Consider the following 12,242-nt stretch of genomic DNA (forward strand, 5'->3'; position numbering starts at 1 on the left):
TGATCTTATAGAATTGCTCTTTGAGCTTCACTTAAATCTTTTGAGTATGGTTTTATAGAATGCTTCATGTGCTTCACTTATACATTTTGAGCTTGGATATTGGTTAGTCTATATTAATTGTAGAACGTTCCATAAACTTCACTTATATCTTTTGGAGTATGAATAATACTATCATCTAAAGCGGGTCTGGAAGAGTGTCAACTTTAGGAACTAGTGATCCCACTATTCCGAATGAGGAGAATTTTGCTTACGTAGAGAGTAGTAAAATTTCTATGCTCGTAGATCATGAAAAGAATGCTTTATGTGATGGTAATATTGTTGAACTCATTCATGATGCTACTGAAAATTATTATGAGGTAGGAATACATGCTTGTAGGAGTTGCAATAATATCAAGTTTCCTCTCTATGTGCTTAAAGTTTTGAAGTTATACTTGTTTTGCCTTCCTATGCTAGTTGATTCTTGTTCCCATAAATTGTGCACTCACAAAATCCCTAGGCATAGGAAGTGGGTTAGATTTAAATATGCTAGTCATATTCTTCATGATGCTCTCTTTATGTTTCAATTCTTATTTTTTGATGTGAGCATCATTGAAATCATCATGCCTAGCTAAAAGGCATTAAAGAAAAGCACTTGTTGGGAGACAACCCAATATTTACCCTTACTGCTTTTGTGTGTTCTCATGATAGCTACTGTATTAATCATGTATTATAGCTTTTGTTTCAATAAAGTGCCAAGTAAGACCTTTGGGAAGACTTGGGTGAAAGTTAATTTGATCTTGCTATAAAAAATAGAAACTTTATGCTCACGAGATTAGCTGCCATTTTTTTTACAGAGAAGTGTGATTGAGTTGATTATTTTTTCAGAAGATTAACAGACAAATTCCTCACGTCCACCAATTTAGTTCAGAATTTTTGGAGTAGCAGAAGTATGGTTGGTGTTCAGATCATTACAGACTGTTCTGTTTTCTGACAGATTCTGTTTTTATTGCATAGTTTGCTTGTTTTCTAGTTTCTATGGCTTATATTTCTCAATATAAATTGTAGAAATGATATGGTACAGTAGGCATTGTGTGAAAACAATTATGAGCCTTATCTTTGACAGTACCAAAGTGAATGGTTTACTCTTTATCATACTAACCTATTTCACGAAGTTCCATTAAGTTTTGGGTGATTGAAGTTTTCAAGCTTTGGGGTGAGATATCGATATGAGGAGAATAAGGAGTGAAAAGACCCTAAGCTTGGGGATGCCCAAGGCACCCCAAGGTAATATTCAAGGAAGACTCAAGCGCCTAAGCTTGGGGATGCCCCGGAAGGCATCCCCTCTTTCGTCTTCAAAAACTATCGGTATACCTTACTCGGAGCTATATTTTTATTCGTCACATGATATGTGTTTTGCTTGGAGCGTATTTTCAATTTTACTTGCTATTTGAATAGAATCATTGGATCTGAAATCTTGAATGAAAAAAGGGGAATCCTCCCATGGCTAGTTAATTATTTGACCACTCAGTGTCCTCCATTTATATCTTTTTGGAGTACTTTGTCATTTACTCACGTGCTTCACATATATCCTATGAGTAAATGGTTGAATAATTGAATATCATATATCTGAATTTATATATGTTTCATATGCTTATACCATGGGGAGTAATGACTTCACATAGAATAAGTATAGGTAGTAAACTTATTGAAAGTTAGCAAATGTAGAATTGGTCACTTGAACAATTCATGAAAGAATATTGAAGGAAGAGAGATTTCACATATAAATATACTATCTTGGACATCTTTTGTAATTGTGAGCACTCATTAAAATATGACATGCTAAAAGGTTGATGTCGGACAAGGAAGACAACATAATGGATTATGTTTTCTTATATCCGAAATAAAGTATATTGTCTTGGATCATCCAACATGTTGAGCTTCCTTTCCCCCCTCATGCTAGCCAAATTCTTTGCACCAAGTAGAGATACTACTTGTGCTTCCAAACATTCCTTAAACCAGCTTTGCCATGAGAGTCCACCATACCTACCTATGGATTGAGTAAGATCCTTCAAGTAAGTTGTCATCGGTGCATGCAATAGAAATTGCCCTCTAAATATGTATGATCTATTAATGCGGAGAAAATAAGCTTTATACGATCTTGTGACGTGGAAGAAATAAAAGCGACAGACTGCACAATAAAGGTCCATATCACAAGTGGCAATATAAAGTGACATTCTTTAGCATTAAGATTTTGTGCATCCAACCATAAAAGCGCATGACAACCTCTGCTTCCCTCTACGAAGGGCCTATCTTTTACTTTTATCTTCTACCTTATGCAAGGGTCATGGTGATCTTCACCTTTCCTTTTTACATTTTATCCTTTAGCAAGCACATTGTGTTGGAAAGATCCTTATATATATATATCCAATTGGATGTAAGTTATCATGAACTATTATTGTTGACATTACCCTTGAGGTAAAAGTTGGGAGGCAAATCTATAAGTCCCTATCTTTCTCTATGTCTGATTAAAACTTTGAACCCATAAATATCACATGAGTGTTAGCAATTGTGAAAGATTAAATGATAGTTGAGTATGTGGAGTTTGCTAAATCAAAGCTCTGACATAGACCCTTCCTGAAAATAAGATGAATTGCAATTTTTTGATGACTGAGAATATAGTTTGTTAGTTTCAAGAAAGTTTATGATCTATACCTTAAACATGTGAATAGCTTGTTACTTGATCATGAAAAGTTTTATGAAGATGAGCTACTGATATGAGATATAATGATGCTAGAAAAAGTGAGTGGAACTATCATTGATCAAACATGTACACTTGCTCACATTCACACTTCATAAATTATTTCTTTTATCATTTACCTACTCGAGGACGAGCAGGAATTAAGCTTGGGGATGCTGATATGTCTCCAACATATCTATAATTTATGAAGTATTCATGCCATGTTTACAATATTTTTATATGATTTTGGTATGATTTGATTAGAACTAACCCAGACTGACGCTGTTTTCAGCAGAACTACCGGGGTGTTGTTTTTGTGCAGAAATAAAAGTTCTCGGAATGCAATGAAAATCAACGGAGATTTTTTCTGGAAAATATGAAAAATACTGGAACGAAAATCCACCGAAGGGGAGTCACAGGGGCCCCACAAGGGTGGGGGGAGCCCACCCCCCTGGAGCGCGCCCCCTGCCTCGTGGACTCCCCGAGGGCCCCCCTAACATGAAATCAATGCCAACTTCTCTTATAAATACAGAAACCTCCAAAAATTAACCTAGATTGGGAGTTCCGCCGCCAGAAGCCTCTATAGCCACCAAAAACCAATCTAGGCCCTCTCCGGCACCCTGCCAGAGGGGGCCATCATCACCGAAGGACATGGAGGAGGATCCCGGAGGGGCCATCATCACCATGAAGGCCAAGGACCAAAGGGGGAACCTCTCCCCATCCAGGGGGAGGCCATGGAGGAGGAAGCACAAGGGGGGAACCTCTCCTCCTCTCTCTTGGTGGCACCGGAGTGCCATCGGGAGGGGAATCATCGCCGCGGTGATCGTCTTCATCAACATCACCATCATCATCTCTTTTACGTGGTCCACTCTCCCGCACCCCGCTGTAATCCCTACTTGAACATGGTGCTTTATGCCACATATTATGATCCAATGATGTGTTGCCATCCTATGATGTTTTGAGTAGATATCTTTTGTCTTTGGTTTGATTGATGATCTAGATTGGTGTGAGTTGTATGTTTTATTTTGGTGCTGTCCTATTGTTCCCTCTGTGTCGCGCAAGCGTGAGGGATTCCCGCTGTAGGGTGTTGCAATACATTCATGATTCGCTTATAGTGGGTTCCGTGAGTGACAGAAGCATAAACCCGAGTAAGGGGATTGTTGCATATGGGATAAAGGGAACTTGATGCTTTAATGCTATGGTTGGGTTTTACCTTAATGATATTTAGTAGTTGCGGATGCTTGCTATAGTTCCAACCATAAGTGCATATGATCCAAGAAGATAAAGTATGTTAGCTTATGCCTCTCCCTCATATGAAATTGCAATGACGACTATCGGTCTTGTTAACAATTTCCTAGGACAATTTCGCACACCGATCCACCATTATTCCACACTCGCTATTTATAATATTTAGTAATATATTCTAACTTTATGATAAGAGCACCTACTTTCATATTTTAGCTCTCCGATATCATATAAAGTTATCCACTTCATACCCACAACGTAGTTTTATTTCTCGTTTCTAGTTGGAAGCAAACGTTCGGTGTACATAGAGTCGTATCAGTGGCAGATAGGGCTTGAGAGAATATTGATCTTACCTTTAGCTCCTTGTGGGTTCGACACTCCATACTTATCACTTTCACCTTTGGAAATTGCTACGATGATTCCCTGCACTTGGGGATTATCAGGGGCGCATTCTAGGGGGCATCCCAATAGGCTTGTGGGGCCCCTGTGGCTCTCCTAACCCTAATCTCAGCTCTATAAATACCCAAATATTCGCCTTACATCAGAGGGCACACCAAAAAAACTTTTATGCTGCCGCAAGCGTCTATTCTCATGAGATCCCATCTTAGGGCCTTTTCAGGCACTCCGCCGGAGGGGGATTCGACCACAGAGGGCCTCTATACCAACCTTGCCGCCCTTCTGATGATGTGTGAGTAGTTTAACACAAACCTATGGGTCCATAGCTAGTAGCTATATGGCTTCTTCTCTATCTCTTTGATCTTCAATACAATGTTCTCCTCGATGTTCTTGGAGATCTATTCGATGTAATCTTCTTTTGCAGCGCGTTTGTTGAGATGCGATGAATTGTGGATTTATGATCAGATTATCTATGAATATTATTTGAGTCTTCTCTAAACTCTTTTATGCATGATTAAGATAGCTTTGTATTTCTCTCTGATCTATCAATTTGGTTTGGCCAACTAGATTGGTTTTTATTGCAATGGGAGAGGTGCTTTGTGATGGGTTCAATCTTGCGGTGTCCTCACCCAGTGACAGTAGGGGTAGCGAGGCACGTATTTGTAGTGTTGCCATTAAGGATAAAAGGATGGTTTTTTACCATATTGATTGGATTTATCCCTCTACATCATGTCATCTTGCTTAAGGCGTTAATCTGTTCCTGTTAACTTAATACATTAGATGCATGTTGGATAGCGGATGATGTGTGGAGTAATAGTAGTAGATGCAGAATCGCTCGATCTACTTGTCGCGTACATGATGCCTATATTCATGATCACTGCATTAGATATCGTCATAACTTTGCGCTTTTCTATCAATTGATCAACAGTAATTTGTTCACCCATTGTATGTGTTCTTTCAAGAGAGAAGCCTTTAGTGAAAACTATGGCCCCCGGGTCTATTTCTCATCATATATTTTTATATCTATAAAACCAAAACCCCAAAAATACCTTGCTGCAATTTATTGATATTTACTTTATTTTGCCTTTTACTTATCTTTTATACCTATCTCCACTAGATCTCACTCTTGCTAGTAACCGAGAAGGGATTGGCAACACCTATTTCGCGTTGTGTGCAAGTTTTCGTTAGTTTGTGCGAGTGCATCTATTGGGGACTTGCTTGTACCTCCTACTAGATTGAGACCTTGGTTTTTAACTAAGGGAAATACTTATCTCTACTTTGCTGCATCACCCTTTCCTCTCCAAGGGTAGCAGGAAGAATTTCTGGCACCGTTGTCGGGGAGGTTCTACATCAAGCCTACCAAGTACCTATCATAAACTCTCATGTCTTGCACTTACATTATTTGCCATTTGCCTCTCGTTTTCCTCTCCCCCACTTATAAAATGTTTTTAGAAAAACACAAAAATCTTTGCCTTTTTATTCGCCTTCTTTCGTTCATCTTTTCATTTGCTCTTGTTTGCTTGTGTGCTAGATTGCTTGCTTGCTATCATGTCTCAACCCAACAATCTTGATCTTTACTCTAGGAATTGGAAGAAATTGAAAACAATACAAAAAGCTTTATGTCCTTACAATTTGAGCACAATAGTTTCTTTAGGAACGAACTTAAGGAACAAAATACTATGATTGAATACATTAATAAAGATCTTGGTGATGTTACTAAGGAAATATTTGGTCTTAAATCTTAACTTTCTCATATCGAAAACTTAGTAGGCCAAATTTTCGACGAGCAAACTACACTAATAAATAAGATGGCTGCTAAACCTGAAGCTTTGAATAATGATGAAGATCTTAAAGTGATTGGTGTGACTCCTATTGAATCTTTGTTTTCTAATATAAAACTTGATAAATAAGGGACTGGAGATGAGTCAACTTTAGCTAGAAGGCGTGTCAATAATTTGGAGGGTGAAGATCTTAATGAAAAAATTGTTAAAAGTGGGATTGGAGAGGTCAAAACTTTAAGTAGCAACAAACCCACTCTTTTGGATTTCAAGGATTTAAATTATGATAATTGTTATTTAATAGATTGTATTTCCTTCTTTCAATCCATGCTTAAGTCACCTCATGCTTATAATCAAAATAAGGCTTTTACTAAACATATCGTTGATGCTATGATGAAATCTTTTAAAGAAAACATTGAGTTGGAAGTTTCAATCCCTAGAAACCTTTATGATGAATGGGAACCTACTATTAAAATTAATATTAAAGAGTATGAGTGCAATGCTTTGTGTGATTTGGGTGCTAGCGTTTCAACTATCCCAAAAACTTTATGTGATGTGCTAGGTTTCCATGAACTTGATGATTGTTCTTTAAATTTGCACTTAGCGGATTCCACTATTAAGAAACCTATGGGAAGGATTAATGATGTTCTTATTGTTGCAAATAGGAATTATGTGCCCGTAGATTTTATTGTGCTAGATATAGATTGCAATCCTACATGCCCTATTATACTTGGTAGACCTTTCCTTAAAACGATTGGTGCAATTATTGATATCAAAGAAGAAAACATTAGATTTCAATTTCCGTTAAGGAAGGGCATGGAACACTTTCCTAGAAATAAAATTTGCTTACCATATGAATCTATTATGAGGGCTACTTGTGGATTGCACACCAAAGATGACAATACCTAGATCTATGCAATATGCATAGCTAGGGCCGTTAAACAATAGCACTTGTTGGGAGGCAACCATTTTTTCGTTTTGGCTTCTGTTATTGAATAAATACACAATTTTACTTCTATAACAATTGTTTTTTAGGGTTTTAATTAGTGTTTGATCCAAGTAAGACCTTTGGGATGATCTATGGTGATAGTTGATTTGATTTTGCTGAAAAACAGAAACTTTTGCATCCAGTAGCAGAATTGTTAAAATTCACTGGAGCATGATAAAATTATGAAATTTTTACACAAGATTTATACACAAATTGCCCATATTTTCATTATTTTTCATTAATTTTGGAGTGACATAAGTATACGAAATTTCTAGATTACTATAGGTCATTCTGTTTTTTGACAGATTCTGTTTTCATTGCGTTGTTTGCTTATTTTGATGAATCTATGGGTAGCATCGGGGGGTATGAACCATGGAGAAGTTGGAATACATTACATATAACACCAATATAAATTTAGAATCATTACAAAACAATATCTAAAGTGGTGATTTGCTTTATTATACTAACGGAGCTTATGAGTTTTCTGTTGAGTTTTGTGTTGTGAAGTTTTCAAGTTTTGGGTAAAGATTTGATAGACTACGGAATAAGGACTGGCAAGATCCTAAGAATGGGGATTCACAAGGCAACCCAAGTTAATATTCAAGGACAACCAAGCATCTAAGCTTGGGGATGCCCCGGATGGCATCCCCTTGTTTGTCTTCAAACCATCGGTAAATTTACTTGAGGCTATATTTTTATTCACCACATGATATGTGTTTTTCTTGGAGCGTCTTGTATTATATGAATATTTTCTTTTTAGTTTGCCACAATCATCCTTCTTGTACACACCTTTTGATAGGGACACACATTAATCGTGAATTTATTAGAATACTCTATGTGCTTCACTTATATCTTTTGAGCTAGGTAGTTGCTCTAGTGCTTCACTTATATCTTTTTAAAGCACGACAGTGGTTATATTTTGTAGAAATTGATGAACTATTGTGCTTCACTTATATTTTTTTGAGAGTCTTAAAAATATTATGGCAATTTGCTTAGGTTATGAATTTTGTCCTAATATGACAGGTATCCAAGAGGGATAATAAAAACTTTCATAAAGAACATTGAATATATGAGAAGTTTGATTCCTTGCATTTGTTTTGAGATATAAAGATGGTGATATTAGAGTCATGCTAGAGAGTAATTGTGGATTAGTAGAAATACTTGTGTTAAATTTTGTGATTCCCGAAGCATGCACGTATGGTCTATCGTTATGTGATGAAGATCGAGCATGATTTATTTTTGATTGTCTTCCTTATGAGTGGCAGTCGAGGATGAGCGATGGTATTTTCCTACCAATCTATCCCCCTAGGAGCATGCGTATTAGTACTTTGCTTTGATGGCTAATAATTTTTTGAAATAAGTATGTGAGTTCTTTATGACTAATGTTGAGTCCATGGATTATACACACTCTCACCCTTCCACCATTGCTAGCCTCTCCAGTACCGCGCAACTTTCGTTGGTGCATTAAACCCATCATATACCCTTCCTCAAAACAGCCACCATACCTACCAATTATGGCATTTCCATAGCCATTCTGAGATATATTGCCATGCAACTTCCACCGTTCTGTTTATTATGGCACATAGCATCATTGTCACATTGCTTTGCGCGATGATATAGTTGACATAGTATTTGTGGCTTGGCCACCGTTCATATTTTTTATACATGTCATGCTACATCATTGCACATCCCCGTACACCACTGGATGCATTCATATAGAGTCATATCCTTGTTCTAGTATCGAGTTGCAATTCTTGAGTTGTAAGTAAATAAAAGTGTGATGATCATCATTATTAGAACATTGTCCCATGTGAGGAAAGATTGATGGAGGCTATGATTCCCCCACAAGTCAGCATGAGGCTCCGGACAAAAAATAGAAATAATAATAAAAGGCCAAAGAGCCTAAAAGAAAAAAGAAAAAATGAGAGAAAAAGAGAGGGGACAATGTTACTATCCTTTTTCCACACTTGTGCTTCAAAATAGCACCATGTTCTTCATGATAGATAGTCTCCTATTTTATCACTTTCATATACTAGTGGGAATTTTTCATTATAGAACTTGGTTCGTATATTCCAATGATGGGCTTCCTCAAATTGCCCTAGGTCTTCGTGGGCAAGCAAGTTGGATGCACACCCACTTAGTTTTCGTTTGAGCTTTCATACACTTATAGCTCTAGTGCATTCGTTGCATGGCAATCCCTACCCACTTGCATCGATATCAATTGATGGCATCACCATAGCCCATTAATTTGCCTATTTGATGTGAGACTTTCTCCTTTTTTGTCTTCTCCTCACAACCTCCACCATACTCTATTCCACCTAAGTGCTATATCCATGGCTCACGCTCATGTATTGCGTGGAAGTTGAAAAAGCTTGAGAACATTAAAATTATGAAACAATTGCTTGGCTTGTCATCGGGGTTGTGCATGATAAATACTTTGCGTGATGAAGATAGAGCGTGACAAGATTATATGATTTTGTAGGGATAACTTTCTTTAGCCATGATATTTTGAAAGTCATGATTGCTTTATTAGTATGCTTGAAGTATTATTGTTTTTATGTCAATATTAAACTTTTGTTTTGAATCTTATGGATATGAATATTCATGCCACAATAAGAAAAATTACATTGATAAATATGTTGGGTAGCATTCCACATCAGAAATTCTATTTTTATCATTTACCTACTCGAGGACGAGCAGGAATTAAGCTTGGGGATGCTTGATACGTCTCCAATGTATCTCTTATTCTTTATTGTTCCATGCTATTATATTATCTAGGGATAATTGGTTTTATACCCTTAGTTGTGCCCCCTCGCTAGGATTGCCCCTAGTTTCCGAAAACACGTGGTCTTTCCCAACCCACTTTGGCATCTTGTGCTTTTTCCCTTTGACTGTTTGATCGTCACTATGAAAACTTCATAACTAATTCATACTAAGTCAGAAAAATGCTAATAAGATACCAAAATGTTCGGAAAAACATCACCTGTATTTCAATGTCACTTGCATTCATGAAAAAAGTGTTGGTAAGTGCCCATCCGAGTTTTAGCTCTTATCATACCACCATGAACAGTAAAATAAAAAAAAATCGAAAAATTCAAGAAAAAGTTGCTGGAAAAGAATGGAAATTTCTTGAAGTGCTTGCCAAGTTTCATCAGGGAATGCCATTCATGGAAGTCGTGGCAAAAAAACAATCTATTTTCGAGTGATGATTGTTTTTTTGCCATGACTTCCATGAGTGTCATTCCCTAAGTAAACTTGGCAAGCACTTCAAACATTTGTCATTCTTTGCCACAAACATTTTTTTGAATTTTTCTAGATTTTACTGTTCCTGGTGGTATGATAAGAGCTAAAACTCGGATGGGCACTTACCAACACTTTTGTCATGAATATGAGTGACATTGACATACAGGTGATGTTTTTCTGAACATTTTGGTATCTTATTTGCATTTTTTTGATTTCGTCTGAATCAGTTATGAAGTTTTCAAAGTGATGGTCAGACGGTCAAAGGGTAAAAGCACAAGACGCCAAAGTGGGTTGGGCAAGGCCACATGTTTCCAGAAACTAGGGGCAATCCTGATGAGGGGGACACAACTAAGGGTATAAAACAAATTATCCCTATTATCTATCTTGGATGTTTTATATGCATTAATATGCTATTTTATATCATTTTTGGGGCTAACCTATTAACTGCCTGATGTCTACTACGCAACTTTATTCTTGTAGACTCGTGTTGGGCCTCCAAGCGCAGATTTTTGTAGGACAGTAGCAATTTTCCCTCAAGTGGATGACCTAAGGTTTATCAACCCGTGGGAGGTGTAGGATGAAGATGGTCTCTCTCAAACAACCATTCAACCAAATAACAAAAGGTCTCTTGTGTCCCCAACACACCAAATACAATGGTAATTTGTATAGGTGCACTAGTTCAGCGAAGAGATGGTAATACAAGCGTAGTAATGATAGTAGATATTGATTTTTATAGTAGGAACAATAAAAATAGCAAGGTAGAAATTGATAAAATGGAGCACAAACGGTATTGCAATGCTTGAAAATGAGGCCTAGGGTCTGTACTTTCGCTAGTGCAATCTCGCAGCAATGCTAATCTAATTAGATTATATAACCATACCTCAAAGTGCGATGAAGAATCACTCCAAAGTTCCTATCTAGTGGAGAACATAAGAATAAAGTGTTTGTAGCTATCCTTTCTGATCGATCTATCCAAGAGTTCGTACTAAAATAATGCCAAGTTATTCTTTCCGATCAATCTATCAAGAGTTCGTACTAAAATAACACTAAGTTATTCTTTCCTATCGATCTATCAAGAGTTCGTACTAAAATAACACCAAAGCAAATTCATATTCATAATACTCAATGAAACAGAAAGAACCTCAAAGAGTGCCCCAAGATTTCTACCGGAGAAACAAAGGCAAGAACGTGCATCAACCCCTATGCATAGATTTCCCCAATGTCACCTCGGGAATCCGCGAGTTGAGTGTCAAAACGCACATCAAGTGAATCAATATGATACCCCGTTGTCACCACGGGTATCCATAGGAAGACATACATCAAGTGTTCTCAAATCCATAAAAGTATTCAATCCGATAAAACGAAATCTCAGGGGAAAACTCAATTCACAACAAGATAGAGAGGAGAAAACACCATATGATCCGACTATATTAACAAAGCCCGCGATACATCAAGATCATGACATCTCAAGAACACGAGAGAGAGAGAGAGAGAGATTAAACACATAGCTACTGGTACAAACCCTCAGCCCCGAGGGTGGACTACTCCCTCCTCATCATGGTGGCCGTCGGGATGATGAAGATGGCCACCGGTGATGGTTTCCCCCTCCAACAGAGTGCCGGAACGGGGTCTAGATTGGTTTCTTGTGGCTACAGAGGCTTGTGGCGGCAGAACTTCTGATCTAGGGTTACCCCCGGGGGTTTTGGAATATTTGGGAATTTATAGGGCGAAGAGGCGGTGCGGGATGCTACCAAGTTGGGCACAACCCACCTGGGCGTGCCTGGGCCCCCAGGCGCACCCTGGTGGGTTGTGTTCTCCTCGAAGCTCCCCTCTGGTACTTATTTGGCCCACCAGGTGTCTTCTGGTCCAGAAAAAA

This window comes from Triticum urartu, chromosome 7A (genome assembly GCF_056163025.1).
Source record: "Triticum urartu cultivar PI428250 chromosome 7A, HENAU_Tu73, whole genome shotgun sequence".
NCBI lineage: Eukaryota > Viridiplantae > Streptophyta > Magnoliopsida > Poales > Poaceae > Triticum > Triticum urartu.